Here is an 8495-nt window from a genome sequence, read left to right as displayed (position 1 = left end):
AGAAACATATTACGTACAATACTAAGATATGAACGAATTCAATATACGTTGCTCGTAATAGTTTCGCATAAGACATTGCGCTGAATGCATACGCAAGATATACCTACGGTTAAATTGGTGTTAGATTTGCTTCGTAAATGCGAAAAAAATTGTTTCGAGGCAGGTAATAAAACAATATATAGTGAAGTATCCATATATTGTATTATGGTTGCGACGTTGTTATTTTTATTTTATTTTATTTATTTTTGTCCATTTCGATTTACATTCGATGCATCACTGCTGATAGTATACTTTTTGTCTAAAGACGATTAAACCTAAAAAACAATTTTTTTTTCTAAACTGTTTGATCTACATAAATCAAGAAACAATAATATTTTATTTGTATTTTTATTATACATTTCAGACAATTGTATACAACAACGATATGTTAAACAAGTTATCCCAAAAGCACAGACAGTTTAGTTTTTATAATGGACCAAGACTTTGTAGAATTGTAGAAATAACAATAAATACGTAATTTGTATGGAAATAATAAACACATTATTATTAATGAAATCAAATAAATATTAATTTTCAGTTTGAAAATAAATCTGTGATAAATAAATATATTACCGTAATATGATAATATAAATTTAGTATAAGCAAAAACATAATATACGCATATTAGGGATCAGCATTTTACATAATCATTTCTGTTGCTTTTGAAAATATTAATTATTTAGTTGGTATTTACTTAGAAATATTTTATATAAATATGACACATATTAATAATTGTATAATCATACAAATTTTAGTAAAAAAAGTGCTTAAAATACCAATAACTTATGATAAATTTTACATTTTAGTAACTTGAAATTATTGCGATCAAATCACCATGATATTCATAAATACGAGTACAATATTATTATCCTGGTGGAAATAATTATATTTTTTTGCACATAATTATGTTCGTTTACATAACAATTTATAGCATAAACTATTACGATGACGATAAACTGAAAATGGAATTTTATTTCACAGTTAAATAAGAATCACTGAAAATATTGTTAATTGTTTAACTATTAATTATTATGATGGTCTTAAACACTCGGCTGTATCGACAATATAATTGTTTGCTTAATATTCATCACGATTTACTATAATGATGTATACATTTTATTTTTTAAATACTTTTTAATGACGACCGTTCCGTTTTTCAAATTGTCCGACTTCACCACTTCGCTTCAGCTATAAGAGATATTAAATTCGGAGTCAAATTGACTCCAGTCGATGAACGTCAGTATGTTGGGTGTACAGACGTTGAACGCGTGTCATAGACATTGTCACAAAGAAGAAATCGACATCCGTTTACCGTTAATAAGGCAAATAAAAAATCGTTTTTGGCCTCGGAATTCCATTGTGATCGAAATCCAACCCGAATATAATACATATACATTATATACATTATAATATATATGATCCATTGAACATATTAAGACATTCATTATTTCAATCACTATTAATCTTTTTAAATAAAATTTTTTCTTCTTACATAGGTAATAATGTTATGTCGTTTAAAAATGATATTTTACTATTTGTATGGTTATTTTTTTTATTTTTTTTTAATTACATTTTTATTTTCACGTTCCGAAGAAGAATATTTACTGAGTAATAGTAGCAGAGTTATGTTGACATTTTTTTCATTTCCTAAAATATCTTTTAATATAATTTTGGCAATTCAATTAAATTATATTGTACGTTTAAGCAAACTTCGCACAAAGGGCGCAATTTCGGTTATTCTTTCGCCATTAAGAAGTTGTATAGTGTATTAAAAAGGTAAAGGTCTCTATCTATAATATAATCGTCGCGGGTCGATACAATTTGCACGGAGGAAATTCACGGAAGGCTATTACAGACAATGTGCGTATATGCGAGCGGTGGTGTCGTCGGACGTGTTTCCGCATCGTGTTTTTATTGTTTTCCGGTTCGTGTTCGATGTATATACAAGTATATATGTTTATAGTTGGCAGTGGGAGTTCGGAGCGAAAATGTGTTTGGCGCTGGTCACCACCGCCATTTATGTGTTTTGCGAGTCAAAGCCGCCTTCATAAAAACTTCACGATTTCGCGATCGCGATCAGATAGCGATATTGGTGTAGTACGCGTGTTGTGTATTTGCCGTTGCCTTTTATATCCTCGGAATAACATAAATATTTCATGGAGTTCGAGAAAAGGTTTTCGATTCGAGAGGCAATATCTTCATTGAGCGGTAGGGACGCCCTTAAAGTTTTTACGATTCCGACCGGAAGTGTCGGTCAGTGCAGGTCCACGCGTGTTCAGTCGTTCGGATATACCTATATACACAATATTATTTGTACAGATACTTTCTAGCCACATACTAAATCAATTACCAACCTCTTACGATGAACGCCGGATAAGCTAGGTATCGGCCTACAGGGTTTTAGGATTTCTGACGTTTGATTACAAATACATAGCTACTTTACGGTTTAATAATTCGATTCAATTATATTTTCTACTAATGTTTGTACTGATTAATCATAATTATTATGATTATATTAAAAATAAAATTGTTGTCAAACACTACACAACTGGCCTGTATAATAATTATACAATTATTATCGTAGACAACTTTATACGTTCAAGCAATTTTGTGTGATTATTTTTGCAATGCATAGGTAACATTTTGTTCTAAACAGAGAGACAGATAGAATATAGAGTACTTAATCGTTAATCATAATCTGCTGAAAATGAATTACGTGATTGTGTTTTTTGAGATCTCTAGAACTCTAGTATCGATGCTGTACCTTTTAATTCGTAGTGACGATGTTAGACAATATTACAATTTGTACAATGGAGAATTGAGATTGATGTGAATGGTGTCATTACGCAAATGAACGAATATACACAGACATGATTAAATATTTTTCAGTCCTATTGATCGATTCTTGTATAAAAAAAATAAAAATATAATATCACTAATTATCACTTTTTAAACGTAAGTATTAAATGGAATCTATGTTAAAATTTGATAAACGGTGCCAAATGACGTACTGCGTGGAATTGTCTCATCCTTTAAAGTTTAAATGTCAAGTCTGTGAAATAATTAACAACATGTTATAAGTGGATATTCATATTATAAAAAACCATTTTCGATCTTTTCATGCGCAAATTTATTTTTCATACAATACACAAAGATATATGCTACGGAGCTTTGGAAAACCTTATTACAACATTAACATGATAATAAATTGGTATTTTATATTAAATTTGTATTTTTGTTTTTACACTTGTGTATACCAAAATCGCACTAATTCACCGCTAAAAATCGAATATCTAATTGAATTAGAAGCGGACATATTAGCATATTATAAGACAGTTGAAGAGATTTAAAAGTAGTATACGAACTTATTCTCATTAAATGAATAGTCCCTCATCCACAGCCAGACAAGATGTATTCTGTGTAATGTATTTGCTATTTACCTACGTAGTAGAACTGGTGGTAAGCAAAGGTACTAAGCCGTTTAATATATCGGTTACTCAGCGTATAAACCATTTAACTACGACCGGACCGTACTTTTATTATATCTAATCTACTCAAAACATACTCCACTGCTGTATTAATTGCTGTGCGTGTAGAGAACTATTATGCGCTCGTTTTTAAATTACATTTTGCAACATCCATCACATTTATATGTAGTTAATTCAATTACCGAATGAATGATCGCGAAAATTAATAACACTCTACAGATAAAGTTCTATTATGGAAATATTGTAAATATTGTATATTAAATGAAAATTCAGGAAATGCGGTCGGAATAGTAGCAATTTTAAATTACACTTGTATTGAATAATATAATATCTGTACAAGTAGAAATGTTTTTAAAAATTGAATGCGTTTTTTTATCGTAATCGTTTTCGGTTGGAATTGAGGAACTTTAATTTTATATCATGATATACATAATATTATAGACGCTTTGCTGAATAATTTTATTTATATTTTAAATACAGTTTTTATTAGAAATATATTAACTGTTTTTGAGTAGTCGTACACTAAACAAATTTATTGGTTACCTATAATGAAGAGCACATACTATATCTGTGTGGAAAAAAATAAAAATAAATTTAAAGCATTCTATTGTTAACATTGTTAAAATTGTATGTTATAAACTATCTATACTACAAGAATAAATTATTCATAACTAACGTCTATTGTTTTTAATTTTTTGAAAATAGCAATATAAAATATATAAGTAGATTTTATACATCATTTTTTCAAATTATTTATAATGTACATATATTTGTATTGTTTACAGTGAGTTACTATACGTATATATGTTCTAGTTTTCAGATAAAATTTAAGTAATTTGATAATATTGAAAATATTTGAAAGACTACTCACTTATCTCTTAGGGAAAAATGTATTTGGTAATTAAATATAATATGTACTTATACATTACGAGCTCATTGATTACAAACATATCTTATTACAATACGTTTAAAATAATTATAATACATAAACTAATTAGCATTAACAATATCGCTGTATAATAAAATTATAATATTTCTCTTCCAATATAATTTCACGTTTGTATGAACTATACTCAGAATATAAATTATATAATTATTATCTTAATAAAATATTATTTTACCATAATGGTATAGTATTATTATAGTATAGCCTCGGTTAAATTTTAATCCATGTCTTAACTTAAATTAATTTAATTGAAATGTCAAAGATAGTGCTCGGATTTATTTAAAATTCTCGGGAAACAAAGTAAACCAATGAACTTGGTTCTTAATTACTTGAATTTTTCACAACTAGGTTTCTCATTATTTTAATTCCCCTCACCCGATGTAAATCAATTTTTTCCTCGCGAAAACAATGGGCCCTACGACCGCTCGACGATGAAACTCCAGGTTCTTGATAAAACAATATTTGCTCGAAGTTTTTCGTTCTAAAACCATCGGCACAAAACACTTACAGGTTTTTTGTCAGCCGAGGAGCCAAAAAACTTTAATTAACTGTAGAATTCTAATTATTTTACTTAATCCTTCGTCATTACTATCTTCGGTCGGTCAGAATAAATAAATATACGTCTTGTCTTTCTCTTTTATTAAAGAAAGACGAATTTTTAATTTAAGTTTTTAATGGTTTCGTCTAAGAATAGAAGCGTATAACCAAACGATCAGCCGGAAGAAGTGACGAACAATGATGTTAAGTGGAACGGATAAAACGTGCGCCGCTGCCATCATGCCTGTTGGCAGTGGTTCTTTTATAGCTCATGAAATTATTAATTTACCAAAAAATGACAGCTATCCGATTAGGAACACGACTTGTCACCGAAATCATACAAGATGCGCGGACATACATACCTGCAGAATCTATAACAAGCTAAATAGTATATTATTATGTAACTGCACTATCAATATAATATAAACGTATATTAATTAAATATTCATTTTTTTGATTTATCATAACATAATATTATAATACCTAACGGATTAAAAGTTGACATAATATTACCATAACGAGGCAAAAAAAAAAAAATTACAAGGTGACATTGGTTTGGAAAAAACTTTTAAAAAAACATTTTACATTCATCGTTTCTTCTCAATACAGCGAAGTTACAGCAATTCAGTGTTTATGTTTAACTTTGATCGCTTAGGCGTATTTAAACGTTTATAAACGATAAGTTACATATAAATATTGTTTTTTAAACTTTTCATTGCACAGCCACCGATGTCTTTCGTATTTTTGATTGGCATATATTCAGGTAACCTGAAAAAATTATCCAAACGCATTTGTAGACAACGCCATATAAATTTTTTTTTTAAGTCAAATTAACGACAATGTGAATAATACGGTGTATTAAAATGGTTATTTATAGTTAAAGTTTTTCGATTTCATTTGCAAAGGACTAAATAAAAATAAAATATATTTTTATCATCATTATATTTTAATACGTTATCATAAAATGGCGAAAACATTAAATGAATTATTTGCGAATGGCGAATGACAAATGTTAACGGTACTATAACATTATTGCAGCCTAGCGTAGCACGATGGTTGACCTCAGCCACTAACGTGTTCTAAAGTCAAGCATCGGCCGATATCACTAGGTTAGGTAAGGCAACTATCTGGGTTTTTACTGATAAATCCTCGACACATATAGTATACACGTATTCTAAAACAGTACCCTCCTCATAGTAAAAAACGACTACAAGCTAACAACCATTGCTGTTGAAGCCTAAAACCTTTATAAAAAAATAAAATAAATAAATAGTATTATTTAAGTGTAAAGCATATTTAAACGAGATCAACATATTATTATAGAAGTATAACATAATAGAAACAAAACAAACGTGCTAAATTTCCATGTCTTCCTCAATCATTGGATCACTGTAACTAGTTGATTATGCATTATATTTTACGATATAAATCATAATTAAAACGGGATTATAATATTTTTGTAGATTATAATATTATAGGCGCGTACATTCGTTAACGATTTTAAAATATATTTTCAGTCGCATACACCATACAGTGGTGATTTACAGGGTGGTGATGAAGGTAATTGTCTTTTCCTCCTACCTCTCACGGAATTCGGATAATTTTTATTCATATTTACATATGAATAATAAAAAAAAAAAATAGTCAATTATTGCAATGAAAATATTAAACATTCAATATATATATATATATCAATAATATCAATAGAAAACATATTGCATAATAAAACTTTTAGAATAACATAACACGAATACAACGTACATAAATACTTACTACACTTGAAGAATTGTTAAAAGTACTGTATAGAATAATGATGCCTAACTTTTTTTCCTCGATGGGCCATTTTGGAAAATAGTTATCTTCAAGCGAGCCACCAATCATAAAAATACAAATTTAATCAATAATATTTATATATATTGGACTTGTTTTCTTATCTTTTATTGGTTATTGAAGAGATTATTAATTGTAGGGTACACATTTAAAAGGCTATCGAACGTTAAATCTTTTTGGTCAAACGAATGAGAACATTTCAAATTAACAAAAGACTTACCGCTGACCCCCCCCCCCCCCCACAAAAAAAAAAAAAAACCTAAAAAACAATACGATTTTATAAATTAATAATTTATAATTGTATACAAATAAGTGCCTAATAATATGTAATAATATATAGTATGAATAAAAAATTTAAAATATGTAGAACTTATAAAATTATGAAATATATAAAATATTTTGTAATGTCATCTTAATTACCTATATATCGGTTATAGCGGGATAGCGTAAGCCAACATACTCAAAATATTTTGATAAATTATTAGAATTTTTATTTCTCACATACCACATATATTTACTATGAATATTAAGTATTTTATCTTTTTGTTATTTTGGCATTTCTTTTTTTTTTTATTCTGTATCGTAACTATTTTCAATATTGTTGCTGCTTGAGTTTCAATTAAAACTTTAATAACTATTGCTGGATGAGAGCTGTAAAATTGACTATTATATCATTCTCTTGTATCTGGTATTTATGTTACTATTAATATCCGGCTAATCCGATAAAAGTCCAATAAATATCAATAGATTATTGGCTCATATTATCGATCGATTACAATTGGCAACGTTGGAAAAAATAAAAAAACTTGAACGTTCTCAATCATATTTTACCGATTTAAAATGTTATTAAAATATTATTTTAAAATTTTGCAACGGGTCACATGTGGCCCGCGGTCCGCGGGTTGAGCATCATTGGTATAGAATATAGATGGTACTGCGTGAGTGTAAATGACTATTTTTTTTATTTTTTTTAACAATTGTAGCAGAAATCATTTGTCTAGGTACGAATAATTTTATGGATTGGTTAGTTGGTGATTGAATTTAAGAGTGTCGGTGGCCAGTAGAAGTTTTCACTGTTGCCTTGCATGTGACCTACAACAATATTCACTACAATACGAATACTTAAAGTTTAGCGCTGCAGAAAATTAGATAAGGTCTACACTTTATACGTGGTCTCGAGGTCGCGAAATGTTATATATTGTTATAATTTTTCAAATGAGATTTATCTCCAATGGTCTTATCACCTCTAATCATATTTTTGTTTAAATCCACCGACTTCGTTTGCATCGCGGATTATAGTTTTCGAGAGAATGTTTTGTGTTGACTGATTGCGAAAAGTTTTCCAAACGTTTTCTTTTTTTCTCTTTTTTGTCGTTCGTCACAGATAATCTCTTTTACGACGTGCAATCCGAGAACTTTTTATTTTATTTTATGAAAATCAAAAGACCAGATTACATTATTGGCTAATTTTAAAACGACTTTTAACTTCTCTCGAGATATTGATTGATGTGCCTCTAAGCCCAGTGATGGTTAAAAGTCGCTACCTATATTCTTTGGCACCGTAGATAATAATATAATATTGGTGTTACAGTAGAGGTTTAATGTCGTGTCGGGTAACGACGATTATTCTTCGGGGTTTTTCTCTTTCTTTTCAC

This window comes from Melanaphis sacchari, unplaced genomic scaffold, assembly GCF_002803265.2.
Source record: "Melanaphis sacchari strain LSU unplaced genomic scaffold, SCAv2.0 Contig43_pilon_pilon, whole genome shotgun sequence".
Classification (NCBI taxonomy): domain Eukaryota; kingdom Metazoa; phylum Arthropoda; class Insecta; order Hemiptera; family Aphididae; genus Melanaphis; species Melanaphis sacchari.
This window is presented reverse-complemented; position numbering follows the sequence as displayed.